Source organism: Salmo trutta, chromosome 1, assembly GCF_901001165.1.
Source record: "Salmo trutta chromosome 1, fSalTru1.1, whole genome shotgun sequence".
In the NCBI taxonomy this organism is placed as follows: domain Eukaryota; kingdom Metazoa; phylum Chordata; class Actinopteri; order Salmoniformes; family Salmonidae; genus Salmo; species Salmo trutta.
The window spans coordinates 35977224-35999846 of record NC_042957.1 but is presented as its reverse complement, the minus strand read 5'-3'; positions in this window follow the sequence as shown (position 1 = coordinate 35999846).

The following is a 22623-nucleotide window of genomic DNA, read 5'->3' as shown; positions in this document are numbered from 1 at the left end:
CCCTAAGGTCAATATTACAAAACGTTCAGAAAACCATTCTCTTTGCGTTTAACACTATGATCAGCAATTAAGTTTTGAATTGCGTTAAACCATTGCTAAAGGCAAGAAATGTCCTTCTGTACTGAGGTGACAGCAGTAAATAAGTTAACTGCTTAGAGTTAATGCTAAATGTGGTGACAGAGAGATGTACTGTATATTGTAATGAATAAAAAAAGGGAATCATTAGGATATTTTATTGTTAGAACAACATGTTGCATGTTGATGGGATGTTAGTAAACTATTTTCTGTGCAATACCTGTGACTTTTAACCACCTCACTGAGGTGATCTGTAGTCCAGCTGGTCGCTTGAGGACAGAATCTGGAAGGTGCCTGAAGTCTTCACATTGCATCCTCATCACCTTGAATGGTTTCGCTGGTTGTGATTCAAGTATCATCTTTGAAACATCATCAGGTGTATGAAGGACTGACTCCTTGCACCTCTTCTCGATGGTGGCAAAAGATCGATCACAAGGAAGAAAAGAATGACCAGAGACCATGAACTTCTGCTCAACTTGGGTAAAGTAACCCACAGAGACGAGCATCGACATCAGATTGAGCATCCGCCAGTTGTTATTCTGCCCACAGCATCTGTCACTGAAGATGATCAACTTGTGCACCTCTGGTTTGGTGAGTGGCGTGAATTTTGTCTTCACCCACTTCAATATGCAGCTTGCTACCTAAATGGACCCTCGGTGTGCAATCCCCTCATGCCAAACACACATGTATGCAGGATCTTCTTTTCCAAGTTCCTGGATGCAAAGGTTAAAATTTGACAGCTGCCGCTGATAGTAGACATTGGAGTGGGTCAGATTAGGGGTGTACATCACCCCCTATAGATCCACAGAAATGACATGGCAGTCAGCATTGGCTTTAGCCCACTCAGTGTCACTTTGAAGCTGTGTGTAGGCCTTTTCGGCTTTTCGATGGTGCAACTCACTTTCAACTGCAATCTTCCTCTTCTCCTCTTCAGATGTTGCTGCTGACATCTTAGTGAAGAATGTGTCACATTTGCCACAGGTGTCACTCCTGGGTTGGCCAAAATTGAGACTGCTGTTTGAAAATGTCCCTATAAACCCAGAATTTTGCAGTTGATGTGGTATTCTTCTCTTTGTAGAACATATACATTTATTGATAGTAAAACATATACTGTAGCACATTCAGGGTATTGCTTGATCAGGACCCCCATCCTATACACAGAATGAGTTTGTATTGCACCATTGTGTAACACTGCACTTTTAGAGTTAACGTTAATGTACGTATCATTACTGTCAAAGTTAAACTATGCAAGTGTTCAATATAGCTATTATAATATGAGTTTTGTCCTATTTCTAACCTGTTCTAAGCCGCCGGAGAGAATCAACGCTTGTTGTTTCTCGTATGGGACAGTGTAGAAACTGTTGAACAGATGCAGCTTGCGCTCATCAGTCAACTTTCCACAATCCTTTCTGCACGTCGTGGAACACGCTCTTCCCTGCAGGATACAGTGTAACGTTACATATAACTAGCTAGCTACTGTAGCCATGTCGAATCATCCGGTGGATGGACAAAAAGTAGCTAGCTATGTTTCTTCTATAATCTAGCAATAACATTTGTAACGATAGTGTATAAATTAGTAGCCAACGAACTTTAGCTAATATATTTTCTCTATAGTTACAAATTAGACAACCCAGAACATACATGTTAGTTACTGTACTCTATAGCTAGCTAGCTTGATTGTTTGATATACGGTTCTTCCACATACCTCTTTTGGACAGCTTTTCACATTTTTTTCTTGACCCTTACGATCTGTATAGGGTTTTCCCGCATTCCGTAAGATCTTCCTTTGCCTGTCTTTCCATTCTTTTAGTTTTGTTTTACGTTTCTTTCCCACATTTCGGCGATTTTCATCAGCAACAGAAAAGGTGTGCGCTTATCCGTACATTCTGAGTGGTGCACATAAACGGTTATTCCACGAGAGCCTATCTTTAAATTTAAAAATATTGTTAATTAGCGTGTGGAAAGCTTGTGAAACCGGTTCACTATAGAAAAAGGGTGTCCAATAATGATTTTTCATGTATATCTCTTTTTTTGAAAAATGTCACATATACGGTTCTTCGTCTGTAGGATTCACATATTATCCAGACACTGACTGTTAGCACTTGGTGATCTATAGCAGCTTCCCACAAGAATGGGCTTTAGGTGAGGCAGATGAACCTGTAGCCATATTACTTCAACAGTATTAAACATTAGATCGTCTCTAAGCTTTACAGGAATGTGGTTCTGAATATAGACCGCAACACCACCTCTGTTGGCATTTCTGTCTTTTCGGTAGATGTTATAACTATGTATTGCTACCACTGTATCATCAAAGGTATCATTTAAGTGAGTTTCATTGATAGTCAGAATATGAATGTCATCTGTTACAAGCAAGTTATTGACTTCATGGTCCTTGTTTCTTAGGCTACATATGTTAATATGGGCTATCTTTAGCACTTTTCTGGGTTGCTTGATTGTTTTTAATGCTTTACTGGGAAGCTTATCAGAGGTAGACTTACTCGTGTTATTTACATTTGAGCTGATAGAGCATTGAAGCGTGAGTCAAAATGTCTCTGCTGTTTTGTTTCCATAGCTACCACGTTGTAGCTATGGAACCAAAGCACATGCACCATAGCACATGCACAGATACTCTTGTGCATGTCTCCTTCCTGAGTGGTATGACGGCTGCGTGGTCCCATGGTGTTTATACTTGCGTACTATTGTTTGTACATATGAACGTGGTACCTTCATGCGTTTGGAAATTGCTCCCAAGGATGAGCCAGACTTGTGGAGGCCTACAATTTTTTTGTCTGAGGTCTTGGCTAATTTATTTAGATTTTCCATGATGTCAAACAAAGAGGCACTGAGTTTGAAGGTAAGCCTTGAAATACATCCACAGGTACACCTCAAATTGACTCAAATGATGCCAATTACCCTATCAGAAGCTTCTAAAGCCATGACATCATTTTATGGAATTTTACAAGCTTTTTAAAGGCACAGTCAACTTAGTGTATGTAAACTTCTGACCCACTGGAATTGTGATACAGTGAATTATAAGTGAAATAATCTGTCTGTAAACAATCGTTGGAAAAATGACTTGTCATGCACAAAGTAGATGTCCTAACCGACTTGCCAAAACTATAGTTTGCTAACAAGAAATTTGTGGAGTGGTTGAAAAATGAGTTTTAATGACTCCAACCTAAGTGTATGTAAACTTCTGACTTCAACTGTACATATCTACCTTAATGAGCACATATCTGTAACGTGTACGCTAATAATGGGGAACCAAGTACAGGGAGTGAGTTTAATAAATAAATGAACATGGAACAAAAAAGAAACACGAGTAACGTACATATAAATAGAAACAATAACACCTGAGGAAAGAACCAAAGCGAGTGACAGATATAGGGGAGGTAATCAGGAAGACGATGGTGACAGGTGGGCGTAATAATGAGTGCCATAGAAGAGGAGTGGGAGTAGACATAACAATGCCCCCGCTTCGACAATAACAACACTGTGTAGTGTGTGAGGGCCCCACCTACCCAGAGAACTGGGTGATATCTCTCTCTCCGAGGCCGACATGAGTAACGTCTTTAATCAGGTCAAGGCCGCGGGCCAGATGAGTATTCCAGGGCCCGTTCTCAGAGCATGCTCAAAACAGCTGGCATGCATATTCAGTCATTTTCAACCATCGTTCCTGGATCCATGAACTCTTAGGCTTCATGCCACAATGACTACTGCCCTGTAGCACTCACATCTGTAATCATGAAGTGCTTTGAAAGACTGGTTATGGCACACTCCATCATCCCAGACACCTTAGAACCACTCCAATTTGCATACCACCACAACAGATCCATAGATGTTGCAATCTCAATTGCACTCCAAACTGCCCTAACGCCCACCTAGATAAGAGGAATACATATGTGAGACTGCTGTTCATTGACTACAGATCAGCCTTAACACCATTGTGTGTCACCAAGCTTAGGACCCTGGGACTGACCACTTTCCTCTGCAACTGGATCCTGGACATTTTTACATTTGACATTTTAGTCATTTAGCAGATGCTCTTATCCAGAACAACTTACAGTAGTGAATGCATACATTTCATACATTTAATTTCATGCATTTTTTTTATTTTTTATTTTTTTGTAGTACTGGCCCCCCGTGGGAATCAAACCCACAACCCTGGCGTTGCAAACACCATGCTCTACCAACTGAGCCACAGGGAACCTGACGAGCCAACCCCAGGTGGTGGGGGTAGGCAACATCACCTCAGCCACGCTGACCCTCAACACAGGGGCCCCACAGGGGTGCATGCTTAGTCCCTTCTTGTACTCCCTGTTCACCCATGACTGCATGGCCACACATGACTCCAACACAGCGGTGCTAGTCCTGATCATCGGCGAGGATAATACGGCCCACGGGGAGGAGGTCATTGACCTGGCAGTGTGATGCCGGGACAGCAACCTCTCCCTCAACGTCAGTAAGACCAAGTAGCTGATCATGGATGACAGGAAATGGGGGGTGAACACGCCCCCATCCACATTGACGGGGCTGCAGTGGAGCGGGTCAAGAGCTTCAAGTTCCTTAGTGTTCAAATCACTAAGGACTTAAAATGGTCCACACACACGCGTACAGTCGTGAAGAAGGAACGACCGCACGCCTCTTCTCCCACAGGAAGTTGAAAGGTTTGGCATGGGCCCTCAGATCCTCTTGACTGCTTTGTATGGCAACAGCACCACCCTAGCTTGCTTGGCTCTACAGAGGGTGATGCGGACAGCCCAGTACATCACTGGTGCCTGAGCTCCTTGCCATCCAAGACCTCTATATCAGGCGGTGTGAAAGGAAGGACTCCAGCCACACAAACCAATGACTGTTCTCTCTGCTTCCGCACTGCAAATGGTACCAGTGCACCAAGTCTGACACCAACAGGCTCCTGAACAGCTTCTATCCCCAAGCCATAAGACTGCTAAATAACTAACAAAATGGCTATACGAGTTGACCCCCCTTAATCTCTATGCACACACACAGGACTCTACACACTCACACACACTTGACACTCCAACACACACACAACATGCACACACATGTATACTGACTACACACATGCAAATACACTCACAATCATCATACATGCTGCTGCTACTCTGTTTATCATATATCCTGATGCCTAGTCACCTAACCTCTATCACTCAGTATCCCTGCACATTGTAAATATGGTATTGGAACTGAGCCTGTATATAGCTTACTTACTTTCTTATTTATTGTGTGTTTTTGTTCTACCTTATGTTATTTTTAGTACTACACTTATATTGAAAACTGCATTGTTGGGTTTAGAGCTTGCAAGAAGGGCATTTCACTGTACTTGTGTAAGTGACATTAAAACTTGAAGTAAGCATTTCACTGTTGTATTTGACACATGTGACAAATAACATTTGATTTGCATTGGGGTGGATGGGGGAGTGAGATGGCCCCTGTTCCCTTCCTCTACTCTATGTGTTAGGAAAGGGGACCCGATGGGACTCCTGGGCTGTTTCCTAAATAGCACCCTATTCCCTATATATTGCAATACTTTCACCAGACCCCATGGGCCATGTTGAAAAGTAGTGCACTATATAGTGATTAGGGTGCCATTTGGGACAAAGGTCAGATATTCTTGCGATCAGTGAATCTTGTAACATCCCACAGACAGCTCTGTAACATAGGTAGGGCTTCTTATTGTTTGTGTAGGTTATATTATATCTGGTGGTGGTCTATTAAATATTAATACAAAGCAGCCACATGGAACGATCTGTTGTAGTCTTGTTTTTTGGACCACAGAAAATGTGTAAGTCAGTGGATTCATTCTACATGGCACCCTATTCCCTATTAAATGCACTAACCTCAACCAGAGCCCTGGTCAAATGTAGTGCACTATATAGGGAATAGGATGCCATTTGTGATTCAGACAGTGTCAAGGTAGTAGGCTAGTACTGCGAGAAGTGGTTTCTGTGAGCAACAGTTTAATGTTTGGAGGATGTTGGTTTCCAAGTGTAAAGGATGTCACGCTGCTTGCTTAGCAAGTATCACTTCCTCCTGATTTGGCTCACACTGAAGATCAAACCCAGAACCTCTTCTTTGCTAGCACACGTGACCTCCTGAAGCGTCTATTCAGTCACACCACGCGAAAAGCTAGCTATTTGGCGGCGCAAGTGGGGACACTTCAGGCTGAGGAGTATATTTCACACATCCCCATGTGCTACACAAGATTGATTTACATCTATTCATTCAGCCAGCAAAACCTCCATCTCCATTTACCCTGGAGCACTTCAATCAGTCACCCATTCAAACAACACAACTACTCAGGTGACTTGCAATAGATTCTTGCAGGGAGTCAGTGAATGTGGCTATTCTACAGATTGGGGATAATCTCTGTTGTTTGTGTGTTAATCCCAGTGTGAGGTATGTTGCTTTTTATTGCGCCTGTGGGTGAATACCACATTATTAGATTCAAGGGAGGGCTATTGTGTGTGTGTGTGTCCCAGTGTTTGTGACTTTTTGTCCCCTCTCGGTGTAGGTATCGGTGGGACACAGAGGGATCTAGTTGCCTCTGTGTGGGTGGGTGTCAGCTCCACACTATGCTGCTCTTGGTAATTAAAGCTCCAGGGGCTGCAGGAGGTGGGTTACAGCTTTAACTACAAAACGTGTCCAATGACTCCTCACCATCTACCCCCCCTAGCCCCTCCACCCCCTACCACCTGCCTGTGGGAATTCAGTTTGGTCACATTCTGCTTGCCTGGAAAACAAGCTGTAGGAGCAATGTGTGGGGAATAGTAGAGGGCAAGAGACTGGGGTTTGCATCCCAAAAGGCTCCCTATTCCCTATATAGTGCACTATTTTTGACTAGGACCCATAGGGCTCTGGTTAAAAGTAGTGCATTATGTAGGGGATAGGGTGCCATTTGGGCTGAAGCCAGCATGGATTGAGAGTATCAAGGGGAAACAGCATTGAAAACGGGTGTTTAATAGGCTGTCTCGTCCCTCCAAGCCAATTACTAAAAAAGAAACATGCAGGTGACTTAGAGCCTACAGCCACTTTCTTCTCGTAACAACCTTGATGTAAAACAGCTTGTTGTGAGCCCAAAGGTGTCATGGTTTCAAACTTTATCAGGCTTTCTCCACATTTGTTGGCCATAACAGAGATAGAGCTAAGTGATCTGTCAATGCAAAAAGAAAGGTTTCCCCACTGCCAGGGAGTGAAATCAAAACGCGTTCAATGTAAAAGTAACATTCCTCATTAATATAAAGCTTTAAGCCCAAAACGGCAACGATAGCCAGTAAAATATACTTCAGAGCTGCAGCTTCAGCGTAGCACCGAAATAAAGCTGCGCTAGAAGTGTGACAGAATTACTGTTTCATAACATCAGAGTCTAGAGCAGGGCTCTCCAAACCTGTTCCTGAAGAGCTACCCTCTTGTAGGTTTTCAGGCCAATCCCTGATTCAGTTTATCAACTAGCTAATTATTAGAATCAGGTGCACTAGATTAGGGTTGGAGCGAAAACCTACAGGACAGTAGCTCTCCAGAAACAGGGTTGGAGGGCCCTGGTCTAGGGGAAGAGTGTGAATTCGCAAGGCCTTTATCATTTTTATGCATGTAGATAGAACTCTGACTATACAGTTTACTCCAGACTGTCCTGAAACGGTTGTCTGGCATACATGCTGCCAAATAAACTCGCTCTCGAGTGCTTGAACCCTGAATGTTTTTTTTACTGACACAATCTGGAATCCATTCTGGCTGTAACACACACACACACACACACACACACACATATGCAATTACAGCCGATGTCCTGCTCAACCAATTTTATGTTGTGTACTCTAAATATGGTAGCTTAGGTTTTACAGTCCTAGTTTCAGGGATCGTTGCTCTTATTTCCTCTGACAATGTTTATACAACACACCCATTCCCCTCACATGTGATCCTCGTCCTGGGGCTTGCTACAAACAGATCTGGGGATAAATCTACGCCATAAAACAGGGACTAACCTTAATTCACCTCTCCTCTTATTTATTAACATGGTGTTGGAAAAGGATGCAGGGCTATCTGAGGACACAGGGCTGTTCAGGTTGATTAACTTTTTTTAGCATAGGGGTCAGCATTCGGAATTTTGGATGAAAAGCGTGCCCAAAGTAAACTGCCTGCTACTCAGGCACAGAAGCTAGAATATGCATATAATTGGTAGATTTAGATATAAAACACTCTACAGTTTCTAAAACTGTTAATATAATGTCTGAGTATAACAGAACTTATTTGGCAGGTGAAACCCCGAGGACAAACCATCCAGGAATTTTTTGTTTGTTGAGGTGACAGTGTTTAATGGGTTTTCTATGTGGATCTAGATTTCTAAGGCACTTGCTTGCAGTTCCTATCGCTTCCACTGGATGTCAGTCTTTAGAAATTGGTTGATGTTTTTCTTTTGAGTAATGAATTATGGCTGTTCAGAACGAGGGTCAAGTCAAGTGTACTGTTGTGGTTGGGGCGCGCGACCTGAAAGCTCGCTCCACTTTGTTTTCGTCCGGTATTGAACACCGTTTATCCTGTCTTAAATTTTAGCGATTATTTACATTAAATACCTAAAGTTGTATTAGGAAAGTTGTTTGAAATGTTTGGATCAAGATTACAGGTAACTTATTAGATATTTTGTAGTCATGTTGCGTGAGTTGGAACCAGTGTTTTTCTGAATCAAATGCGCCAAATGGACATTTGGAGATATAATGACGGAATTTATCAAACAAATGTACAATTTCTGATGTTTATGGGACATATTGGAGTGCCAACAGAAGAAGATCTTCAAAGGTAAGGCATGAATTATATCGTTATTTCCGAGTTTTGTGTCGCGCCTGGCGGGTTGAATTATGATTGTCATGTGTTTGATGGGGTGCTGCTGTCCTCAGATAATAGCATGGTTTGCGTTCGCCGTAAAGCCTTTTTGAAATCTGACATGGTGGCTAGATTAACAAGACGTTAAGATTTAATTTGGTGTATTGCACTTGTGAATGTATGAAAGTTAAACATTTCGTAATGTTTTTTTAAATTTCTCTGCTCTGCCATTTCACCGGATGTAACAGATTCAGTTTAAAAGTTGGGTGAAGAACAAAAATGCCCTTACGTTGATGATTTTTTTTTTGCAAATCCAATCAGTTTTCCACATTGATTCAACGTCATCACATAGATTTTCTCAGGTTGAAATGACGTGGAATCAACATTGATTCAAGAAGGTTTTGCCCAGTGGGATGTTTCTTTACCCCCTTGCTTACTCCTCCCTATGACACGACACTTGATATACAAATATGATATAGAATCAGTATCATGAAAAATAATCAGTTAAATAAGACAAACAGTAAAGGGCAAAACATGCCACCCTGTTCTGGGCCAGCTGCAGCTTTTCTAGGTCCTTCTTTGCAGCACCTAAACTTAATTAACTAGGCAAGTCAGTTAAGAACAAATTCTTATTTACAATGACGGCCTAGGAACCTTGTTCAGGGGCAGAATGACATATTTTTTTACCTTGTCAGCTCTGGGATTTGATCTAGCAAACTTTTGGTTACTGGCACACCGCTCTAAACACTAGACTACCTGCCGCCCCGTTTTTAGTTTTAGAGATGGTGAAGACGAGTATATTATTGGCCACCCATTCTAAAACTGACTGCAACTCTATGTTTAGGGTTGCAGTGATTTCTCTAACCGTGGTTAATGTAGAATCATTAGCATACATAGACACACAGGCTTTACTTAAGACTAGTGGTAGGTAATTAGTAAAAATATAAAACAGTAAAGAGCCAAGAGAGCTCCCCTGCGGTACACCACACTTAACAAGCATTTTTTTCCATAACAGATTATGGTCAATAATATTAAAGGCTGCACTACAATCTAACAATACAGATCCCACAATTGTTATCAATTTCTTTCAACCTATCAGTCATTTGTGTCAGTGCAGTACATGTTGAGTGCCCTTCTATATAACCATGCTGAAAGTCTGTTGTTAATTTGTTTACAGAGAAATAGCATTGTATCTGGTCAAACAAGCTGATTGGTCAGCTGTTAGAACCAGTAAAGGGTGCTTTACCATTCTTCGGTAGAGGAATGACTTTGGTTTCCCTCCAGGTCTGAGGACAAACATCTCCAGACTCAGATTAAAGCTATGACAAATAAGTGGCAATCAAATCAGTGTGTATTGGTCACTGTTACGTACGCCTCTTGGTGGAGGGAATGCAACACCCTGCTACAACTCAACTCCCCGTAGAGTGAAAGAGATGTGTTCGTAGGTGCGGGTAAGGTTGACAGAGGCAGGGAATATTACTGTTTACAGGAAATGTATTCTCTTCACACGGTAAAAAGTGGGGAAAAAGGGCTGGACGGAACCAAAGCAAAGAAAGTAAAAGTTAAAGAACCCCCTCACCTACCTACACACAACTTAACAAATCTTAGCACCACCTGGCGCGCTAATCAAAATACAGGGCGTGATACATAAAGTGCTTTAATTTCTAAATGGTTAAACAGGTAAATAAAAACCTGTCAAGGAGCAATGAGGAGTGTTAGAACACAGTGGTGGCACAGCATTCACCCCGACTGTCTGTCTCCTACACACACAGCCAGACCCTCTCTTCTCCCCTCTCCTCCTTCCCCCATCAGCCCTCTGCTCCATCACGCCATCCCTCTCCAGCCCACCCCAATCCCATTGTATCCTCCTCTCCTCCGTGGCCATGCATTTATGTCACCAATCTATCCCCCCTAACCCAAATAAATGCCTCCCTCCCACCTCTCCCCCCAGCCATCCCTAAAGAACACTACGCTCCCCCACGGCCCCACGACCCCTACCTTTATCAGTCTTCTCTGCCTGTCTGCACACATTAGAGTGCGGAGGGTGGTTGGCAGTGTGCCTGGATCTGCCTCTCATAGCTACCCTACCTGGCTGGCTGTCTGGTGGCTTGCAGGCGGGCTGGTCCACTCCATCGCTGTCCTCTGAACACAGAGATGCAAATGACATATTGCGGAAGTGCTAAAAGTTGAATGCATGTCCCCCGAGCAATTAAATATTAACAATCATCCCCACTTTATTTCTCAAATTCAGAGTATGCCGTGTGCCCACAGATGGGAATTGCTCTCATATTACAGGTCACAAACATTAATAAGGGTCTCACTAGACATCAGAAGCCTTTTGTTTCATTAATGGGATCAATATTCAGCTGCCACTTATGGAGTTCTGGAGGAATATACTGTACAAACTGGAGTACCACACACCCCTGCAGCACCCGCAAAGCGGAGGTGCCCCAAGCCCACATTTTTTTTGCATATGAACACGTTATAATCCATGGCAAAAAAATAAAATAAAAATGGACATTTGCTGGAAAAATGCTAAATGTTCTCTCAGCCCCGTGGCAATATGTGCAGAATAAGAGGAAATTAGCTTTTAAACAGCAACATTTTATTTCAGCCTCATGGCAAAATGTGTAGAATTGTACAAGATTAGCTACAAAACTGCTAATTTTGGGTGGATTGAGGGGGTGGGGGCCTTGTTCAGACCGTGCGGTATGCCACTGACCATCCCTGCCCATCCCCTCTGAATAATAGGTTATTGTAGCCTACTGACAATGTTAGAAGTGTAGTTCAGGAATTAGGGAAAGATGTTTAATTAGAGGAGAATGGATTTACTTTTTCAAAGCTAGTTAAAGATATAATAGTTTTCACATTGGATTTATTAACTACAAAAAGGTAAGATGTGTTTTTAATTCTAGTGCTGCTCTGCACACACAAGCTTGTTAGCTAGCTAGCTAACGTTTACTCTGGTCCAACATTAAACCGATTCGGAAGTTCAAAGACATTAGTTCTGTGGGCCTAATTCAGATACTGCATGTCATAACAAGATGCCCAGAACTTCAAGGCAAGCCTCCTCCATCCTCTCTCGCTCTCTCCTCACCCTAAAAATGTCCGTTGCATCTCATGCTTTACACTGTAACTGGCGGCAGAGTGCGTGTGTGTTTTGTCTTTCGCTATGATTAAGCCATGCTGTTGCAGCAAAGTAAAATTTGCTCTTAACAACTTTCCTGTAAAGATAAAATTTGCTTACCCACTCCACAGCAATCTGCTCTATCCGCACTCATTAGTGAAGTAATTTAATGTCAAGATTAGTGAAGTAATTTAATGCCGAGCTTAATGTAAAAATATATATTTGAGGTTTGAAAAGGAACAGAAAGGAACGATATAAACCAGTACTTTTTTTTGGTCAAACTGGTTCAGAAGAATGACTCTGTTCAGAATGAAACGATTTGAAAATAATTTGGGTTACAACCCCTGGATATTTATGAACGATTTAGAATTATTTGATCTCCAAACTTTCATCATGTACAGTATATGTTAACATCAATCATAATGGATCATGTTCTTTGGACATTTGTGATTATCCAGAGAATATTATTTCTCATGTGCTGTGTTGTAAATAGTGTCCACACACAGCCCTCATAGTTCTTCTCTTTTCCTCCAATGTGCTTTAGAGAGAGAGAGACAGAGAGAGAGAACACTCTCTTGTCTGTGAGAGAGAATCAAATCCCTTCTGGGAAAATTGTAACACACTAAACAAAAAACAACACGAAGAGCTGTGTATCCAAAATGGAGACTTATGGATAAACCACTTCTCCAACCTTTTCGGCCATATAACAAAGAACCAAGAACAAAAACATATACATGATAATTTACAAAACTTTGAATCAGCTGTTAACCTGTCAAGGTATAGGGGGCAGTATTTTCGATTTCGGATGAAAAGCGTGCCCAGAGTAAACGGCCTAGTACTTGGGCCCAGAGTCAAATATTTGCATATTATTAGTAGTGTAACGCCCTGGCCATAGAGAGGAGTTTTTGTTCTTTATTTTGGTTAGGCCAGGGTGTTACATTTGGTGGGCGTTCTATGTTATTTTTTCTATGTTTTTGTATTTCTTTGTTTTGGGCCGTGTGTGGCTCCCAATCAGGCACAGCTGAAGCTCGTTGTTGCTGATTGGGAGTCACACATAAGGAGCATGTTTTTCCTTTGGGTTTTGTGGGTAATTGTTTCTGTTTAGTGTTTTGCACCTGACAGGACTGTTTGGCTGTCGGTTTCCTTGTTTTGTATTTGTATAGTGTTCTTGCTTAATTAAATTCAAAGATGAACACTAACTCCGCTGCATATTGGTCCACTTTCTCAGACGATGACTTCTCTGTTTCGTCTGAGGACGAAGACAGCCGTTACAAGTAGATTTGGATAGAAAACACGCTGACGTTTCTAAAACTGTTTGAATGGTGCCCTGAGTATAACAGAACTCATATGGCAGGCAAAAACCTGAGAAAATTCCAAGCAGGAAGTGGCCTGTCTGAGAATTTGTAGTTCTTCTTTAGATTCTCTATCAAAACTACAGTATCTGTGGGGTTACGTAGCACTTTCTAAGGCTTCCATTGGCTCTCTAAAGCCTTCAGAAAGTGGATTGAGGCGTCTCCTGTCTCTGGGCAGAGTATAGTAGCTCAGTTTGTCAGTGGTCTGCCTGAGGACAAAGAGATTGCATATGCTCGTTCACGAGACCATGCTGTTTTTTTTTCCCTCTTTGAATGAATACACTATTGTCCGGTTGGAATATTATCTCTATTTTACGAGAAAAATACCATAAAAATTGATTTTGAACAGCGTTTGACATGCTTCTAAGTACGGTAATGGAACATTTAGAATTTTTTTGTCTCGAAATGCGCTCGCGCATTACCCTTTGGATAGTGACCTGAACGCACAAACAAAACAGAGGTATTTGGACATAACTATGGATTATTTGGAACAAAAACAACATTTGTTGTTGAAGTAGCAGTCCTGGGAGTGCATTCTGACGAAGATCAGCAAAGGTAATACAATTTTTCTAATACTAATTCTGAGTTTAGTGTGCCCCGAAGTTGGCGGGTGTCAAAATGATGGCTGAGCTATGTACTCAGAATATTGCAAAATGTGCTTTCGCCGAAAAGCTATTTTAAAATCTGACAAAGCGATTGCATACAAGAGTTCTGTATCTATATAATTCTTAAAATAATTGTTATGCATTTTGTCAACGTTTATCGTGAGTAATTTAGTAAATTCACCGGAAGTTTTCGGTGGGGATACATTTTCTGAACATCACACGCCAATGTAAAAAGCTGTTTTTTGATATAAATATCAACTTGATTGAACAAAACATGCATGCATTGTATAACATAATGTCCTACGAGTGTCATCTGATGAAGATCATCAAAGGTTAGTGCTTCATTTAGCTGTATTTTGGGTTTCTGTGACATTATATGCTTGCTTGGAAAATGGCTGTGATTATTTTGGGCTATGTACTCTCCTAACATAATCTAATGTTTTGCTTTCGCTGTAAAGCCTTTTTGAAATCGGACAATGTGGTTAGATTAACAAGAGTCTTATCTTTAAAATGGTGTAAAATAGTCGTATGTTTGAAAAATTGAAATTATTGCATTTTTGAGGTTTTTGTATTTCGCGCCACGCTGTTCCACTGGCTGTTGAATAGAGTGGGACGGTGACGTCCCACTAGCCCAGAGAGGTTAAAGACATATATTTCCCACAGATCCCGTAGACCCCAAAAGAATTTGAAACAAATCAAACATTGATAAACTCCCACATGTTAGGCGAAATGCCACAATGTGCAATCACAGCAGCAAGTTTTGTGGCCAATTCCCGTGAGAAAAGGGCAACCAGTGGAGTACAAACAATATTGCAGTGGTGGAAAAAGTACTCAAAAGTCATTCTTGAGTAAAAGTAAATATACCTTAATAGAAAATGACTCAAGTATAAGTGAAAGTCACCCAGTAAAATACTTCTTGAGTAAAAGTCTAAAAGTATTTGGTTTTAAATATACTTATTAAGTATCAAAAGTAAATGGAATTTCTAAAATTTACTTACATATCAAAAGAAAAAGTATTAATAATCTCAAATTCCTTATATTATGCAAACCAGACAGCACAATTTTCTTGTTTATTTATTTATTTACGGATAGCCAGGGGTACACTACAACACTGACATTCATTTTTCAAACAAAGCGTGTGTTTAGTGAGTCCGACAGATCAGAGCCAGTAGGGATGACCAGGGATGTTCTCTTGATAAGTCTGTGAATTGGACCATTTTCCTGTCAAAATGTAACAAGTACTTTTGTATGTCAGGGAAAATGTATTGAGTAAAAAGTACATTATTTTCTTTATCAATGTAGGGAAGTAAAAGTAAAAATGTACAAAAAATTCAATAGTAAAGTACAGATACCCCAAAAAACAACTTAAGTAAAAATACTTTAAAGTACTACTTAAGTACTTTACACCACCGCAATATTGTGATTACCACAAATTGTTCTTACAGTTTATTCATCTTTATTCATACTGCAATTATTTGCACATTGCTAAAACACTGTACATAACTGATAATATAACACTTGAAATATCTTATATTTTTTAAACCTTTTTGAGTGCAATGTTTAGTGTACATTTTACATTTTTTATACATTTTTATTGATGTTAAATATGTTTCTTCTCACTTTTGTTTGTTGTTTATTTCACTTTGGTAATATAAACATATGTTTCCCATGCCAATAAAGCACAATTGAATTGAGCAAGACAGAGAAAACCGAGAGAGAGACTCTCCATGGTGTCTTCCACTGGCCAGCTGAAGGAAAGAGGGAAGAAAGGAGAGATGAGAGGGGATGATTAGCTTTCATTGACTTGCTAATGTTACTGTGGGGGCAGCAGCAGTGCTTCTGCTCCTGGCTGGCTGGCTGGCTGGGGCCTCACTCGGACACCAGATGGGAGGCAGGCCAAGTCCTGCTGGGCCTCTGAGAAGAGGGGGAACGGAGAGAGAGAGGGGAGCAGGGCAGGGGGTTGTGGAGGTGTTGGAGTTATAATATAAAAGTGTCCCATGCATGAGAATGACCCCAGGCCTTGCTCCCCAGCACCCAAACCACTTTCAATCCCTCACCTTGCGGGGATAACAGCACCGAGACTTTTTTCTAAAATGTTTAATGACATTGAGAACACATTGGGAGGGATCTTAGACCATTCCTTCATACAGAATATTTCTAGATCCTTGATATCCTTCGTCTTCGCCTATGAACTGCCCTCTTCAATTCAAACCACAGGTTTTCAATGGGAGGCTGAGATGGCCATTGCAAAACTATGATTTTGTGGTCAATTAACCATTTATTTGTGGATTTCGATGAGTGCTTGGTTCAGGGTTGGGCTCAATTCGAATTGAAAGGCATTCAATTCAGGAAGAAAAATATTACAATCAAATAATTGAGAAAAAAAACATTTATTTTCAATGACTTCTCAATCAACTGAAAAGTAGAAGCTGTTTATTTCAAAAGTGATTGACTGCCTTCAGTTAGAATTGAGCCCAATTCTGTTGGGCTTATAGTCTTGATGGAAGATCCACTTGGAGCAAAGTTTCGGCCTCCTGGCCGGCAACCAAGTTTTGGGTTACATGTCCTAAGATTGGGTAAAGTTCATCATGCCACTGACCTTAACAAGGGCTCCAGGACCAGCAAAATAGTTCCATAATATCAAAGATCCACCACCATATTTTACAGTATGTATGGGGTTCTTTTCTGCTTATGCATCCTTACAGTGAGCTCCAAAAGTCTTGGAATAGTGACAAATGTTTAGTTCTTTTGGCTCTGTATGCCAGCACTTTGGATTTGAAATTGTATAATGAAATAATGCAGACGGTCACCTTTAATTTGATGGTATTTTCATCCATATCGAGTGAACCAGTTTCAAAATTATAGCATATTTTTTTTACATGGTCCTGCCATTTTCTGGGACCAACATTTGAGAAAATTCACTTATGTGTATTAAAGTAGTCAAAAGATTAGTATTTGGTCCCATATTCATAGTACACAATGACTACATCAAGTTTGTGACTCAAATGTGTTAGATGCATTTGCTGTCTGTTTTGGTTGTTTCAGATTATTTTGTGCCCAATAGAAATGTATTGTGTAATTTTGGAGTCACTTTTATTGTAAATAAGAATATAATAAACACTTCTACATTAATGTGGATGCTACCAAGACTACGGACATTCCTGAATGAATGCCATAGCCCTTCTAATGATAGCCTTTCTACTTCCTACTTAATGTTGGTCTTGTGACTCTCTGGGTTTGAACCAGGTCTCCTGCATGTCACAGACTGTGTTAGCCCACTTAGCTAAAGCCCATAGGGATAAGTTCAATAAGTTCATGTAAAGGACTAAACACTGCTTGCTTATCGAGTCCCACTTCCCCCTTATTCAGCTCATATCGAGACTCAAACTCAGGACCTCTGCCTTGTAAACACACAAGACCGCACTCCTGAAGAGTTCGAAACCCCGTAAATTTAAAAAGGCCTTCTTCAATTGCGCAAGGGCTGACACTTCAGGCTTATGAGTGAGTTTCACAGATCCCCATCTGCTACATTCACCCTCCAAACTCACTACACAGCGACCCCAGTAGTTGAGCTGAGCGCACCAATGTAAAGGACATCACACTGCCTGCTTAGCGAATACCACTTCCCCTGATTCAGCTCATATGGAGACTCAAACTCAGTACTTTGGTTCGAAAACACACGTGACCGTCCTCCTGAAGCATTTCAACTCATCATGCTATTAAAAAAAGTCCTTCTTCAATTACGTAAGGGTTTACACTTCAGCAGTGGTGGAAAAAGTACCCAATTGTCATACTTGAGTAAAAGTAAAGATACCTTAATAGAAAATGACTCAAGTAAAAGTGAAGGTCACCCAGTAAAATAATATTTGAGTAAAAGTAAAAAATTATTTGGTTTTAAATATACTTGATTATCAAAAGTAAATATAATTGCTCAAATATACTTAAGTATCAAAAGTAAAAGTATAAATAATTTCAAATTCCTTATATTTAAGCAAGCCATATTATAGTTTTTTAAATTTACGGAAAGCCAGGGGTACACTCCAACACTCAGACATCATTTACAAATGAAGCACGTGTGTTTAGTGAGTCCTCCAGATCAGAGGCAGTAGGGATGACCAGGGATTTGCCTTGATAAACATGTGAATTGGACCCTTTTCCTGTCTTGCTAAGCATTCAAAATGTAACGAGTACTCTTGGGTGTCAGGGAAAATGTATGGAGTAAAAAGTTTATTTTCTTTAGGAATGTAGTGAAGTAAAAGTAAAAGTTGTAAAAACAATCAATAGAAAGTAAAGTACAGATGCCCCCAAAAAAGTACTTTGCCTAGTACTTTAAAGTATTTTTACTTAAGTACTGCACTTTAGTCTAAGGAGTGAGTTTGACAGATCACCATCTGCTACACTAATACAAATCTTCATGATCAAGCAAGGCTACTCAACAAAATAGCGTGGTTTGGTGAGCCATGCTTATGTGATGAGCAACCTGAAGACATAGGTTTGATGCTGTCAAAGGTTTTATAAAAAAAAAAAACACAACTGCATTTGCATCTGGGCTGAATAAATCACAATTAAAGAAGATAACCGAATTGGAAAAGTTGTTAATGACGTTCAGACCAGGTAGTGACTACTCTCTTCAAATTCAAGACAGAACTAAATCTATTGATAAGACAGAGAGCAGAATTTGCCATCCATCGAGTTAGACTCAACCATTAATTGCATGGTAATCGACCCTTTCGTCCACTGGCTAAAAAGCTTTGCAGTAATATTCAATTACTGGATATTGAAATGACTGAATCTGAGTCAGGTACATTACTATCAGAACCCAAATTAATCAACCAAAGATTCTCCTGTTTCTATAAAGAATTATACACATCTGATTGTAAATCCACACCAAGCCAGATCGAGTTCTTTTTAAAATATATAAAAACCCCTCTTCTCTCAAATGAGGAAGCCGGCTTGCCCAAATCTGGCCCCATGAACTCAAAAGGGCATTGGCTAACATGAATAAAGGTAAATCACCTGGTTGTGACGTGATTCCTCCTGAGGTCAATTTAACATTTTGGAACCAATTAGGTCCACTGTTTCTTAAAGTAATTAATACAGCCATTCACAAAGGTTCATTTGGAAGGGATGGAAATACAGCAGAAATGTTACTTTTATATATAAAAAGGTAAGGACGCCACCCAGTGCTCTCACTATCGCCCTCTATCCTTGATAAACAGATATTAAACAATTTGAAAAAACTCTGTCGTCCCGTCTCTAAACGTACTTAACCAAATTGGTACATCTGGACCAAAGCAGGTTTGTTAAAAAACGATTATCCTCAGATAACCTCCGTCATTTATTACATATCTTACATCAGCTTCATCAGAAACCAAATCTACTTGGGGAGCTCTCGATGCAGAAAAAGCTTTTGATAGACTCAAATGGTCATATCTTTGGTCAGTTTTGGAAGATATGGGACTTGACTCCAATTGTATTAATAGGATAAAAATACTATACGTCAATCCCACAGCCATAGTAAAAACAGGAAATACCTGCTCTGTCCCGTTCAGAATAACTAGAAGTAGCATTCAAAAGGTGATCCCATCTCACCACTGCTTTTTGAAATTTCTATGGAGCCCCTGGCCCAGGAAATTTGAATTTCATGTTGTGTAAATATACAAACTCTGAATAGTTCCCATGCCTGATATTAGTGTACATTCCTTTTTTTGTTGTAAGCACCCTTTTTAATGTCGCACACTTCCTTCTCCTTCTGTATTCCTCCTCATAAACATCCTCTGCTCCCCTTACCTCTTCCCTTTCTACTGTATCTATGTGGAAGTGGTAGGTTCATGTCAAATTGTCCCATGAAAATCCTCATGAATCTGATGTGTTAAAACACAGATATTATGTTTATATAGTCTGAGACATTGTAATATTATGGTCTTCTACCAGTATCTTGTGATTTTATGCAATTCATTAATTTATTCACTTTTTATCTGTTGATTTGTGAATGCTGTACATGCTAGCTAGTTACTGTACTTGTCTCTGTACATGTCATCATTGGGCTAGCATGTCTAGTCTTGTCTCCTGTTATTAATTTGTACTTTACAGAGAAGTTGGTGCATACGGGCAGCATAGCATTTCATTTATGGATGTTTGTTTCTTTATCAGAAAATAAAGTATCGTTAGACCAACTCTGATCCTCGGACCATCTGTTCGCCAATCAAAACACAATGCAGAGGTCGCACTGATATCATGGACAGTCATGGTTTGAGAACATTCCAAGATTTGAAGACATTATCAGGCAGCTCCTTTTTTTCTATATGCCAGGCATCACTGCCGCAAAAACAGATGTTGGCTCTCAGATGGCAATCACCCCACTCTCTCCCAATTTGCCAGTAGATACAGTTACTGTTAAAAGTTACAACATTAGAATTATCGACAGCAAGAATGGTGTTAGTCAAGAAACAATTGATGCCTGGTCAAATATACTGAGCTCTGTTAAGAAAAATCTCAGCTAAAGCCTGACACATACAGCATACATATAAACAAACTATATACACTGAGTATACCAAATACTAGGAACACCTTCCTTTAAATTGAGTTGCACAAATCCACAGGGATGCTGGCCCTTGTTGACTCCAATGCTTCCCACAATTGTGTCAAGTTGGTAGGATGTCTTGACACACAGGAAACTGTTGAGCGTGGAAAAACCCAGCAGAATTGCAATTTGTGACCTACTACCATACCCAGTTCAAAAGCACTTAAATCTGTCGTCTTGCCCATTCACCGTCTGAATGGCACACATACACAATCCATGTCTCAATTGTCTCAAGGCTTAAAAAAATACTGCTTTAACTTGTCTCCTCCCCTTCATCTGCACTAATGATGAGTAAGATGGCGCCGTACTGGATGTACGCCGTTTTGCAACCTCCAACCCAACTTTGCTATTTTGTGATTCTTTTGTCATTTATTTTTACTTTATTTTCCTCAACATGTATCTGCTATCATTTCTTACAACCGTCTACAACTTTTGAACATCAGATCGGCATTTACATACCTCAATTCCAGCTTCAACTCTGTCTTTTGTCCTTGGCTATTTTTGTAATTCCGACCCAATTTTCAGGCTACTCAAGAGGAAACGCCAATGTTAGAGAGGAAAAACAGGGGGAACCTGGTGAGATTAAGGCAAAGGGAGGACCGGCCACCTCTTCCCTCCATTCTACTGGCCAGTAACTTGATAATAAGATGGATGACCTCCAATTGTGGATTTGCTACCAACGGGACTCTCAAAACTGCAGTATTCTCTGAAACATGGTTCTAGGACAAGATACCCCCAATGGCTATCCAACTCAATAGATTCTCCATTCACTGAGAGGACAGGACAGTGGAGTCAGAGAAATCGAGGGGGTAGGGGTTTCTCTTCATCAACGACAACTGGTGTGCTGAATCGAGCATGGTGGAAGTGTTGACCCTTTGTTCACCCGTCTTGGAATACCTGATAGTCAAATACCGACCCTTCTACCTCCCAAGGGAGTTTTCAGCTGTTATTGTGATTGTTGTATACATTCCACCGAAGGACAAGAAAAATAGCAAGCTGACACTTACCGAACAGTATGAGGCTATAACCTAGCAGGAAAATGTGTATATACAGAGTCTGCTTTTCTGCTTGATGACGATTTAAATTCTGCATCATTAAGACACGTGATGCCCAACTTCCATCAACACGCCTCCCTCGCCACTATGGGCGATAATGTCCTAAATCACTGTTATTCTATCCACAAGCAAGCATACAAGGCCCTCCCTCATCCACCATTTAGCAAATCAGATCATGGCTCCGTACTACTGCTTCCTGTTTACAAGCAGAAGCTCAAACAGGAATTACCTGTGACTCGTTCCATTGAGAAATGGTCACCAGAATCATAGATTATGCTATAGGACAGCATTGCTAGCGCTGATTGGAATATGTTTCGGGACTCCATCGATAACATAAATGAGCTAACCACCTCCGTCACCGGCTTCATTAGGAAATGCATCTGCAACGTTGTCCCCACAGTGAAGGTTCGCTGCTTCCCCAATCAAACACCCTGGATTAACACTGAGGTTGGCGTTCAACTAAAGGACAGGGCTACAGCACACAGGGCTATCACAGACAACCCTAAGGCTACGGCTGAGGAAAGGAACAAGAACAAGAAGTCCTGATATGACCTCTGCAGAGTCATCAAATGAGCAAAAGGACCTGGTGATGATCTGCCAAAGAAAGCCTCTCTACCAGATGAACTCAATGCATTTTATGCACACTTTGACAATAACAACATCGTGCCGGGTGTGAGGGCCACCACCAACTCAGAAGATTGGGGGATCTCGCTCTCTGAGTCTGATGTATGGAAAGTCTTTAATAAGGTCAACACCCGCAAGGCCATGGGGCCCAGGGCGCGTATTCCAGGGCGCTTTCTCAGAGCCTGCGCAGAACAGCTGGCAGGCATATTCACTGTAATTTTCAACCTCTCCTTGTCACAGTCTGTAAACCCCACATGTGTTAAGATGATCACCATCATTCCTGTTCCCAAGAACTCTAAGGTTTCATGCCACAGAGTTCTGTGAGTGTCATTGCATGCCTTAACAGCTAGCTCTAAACGTGATT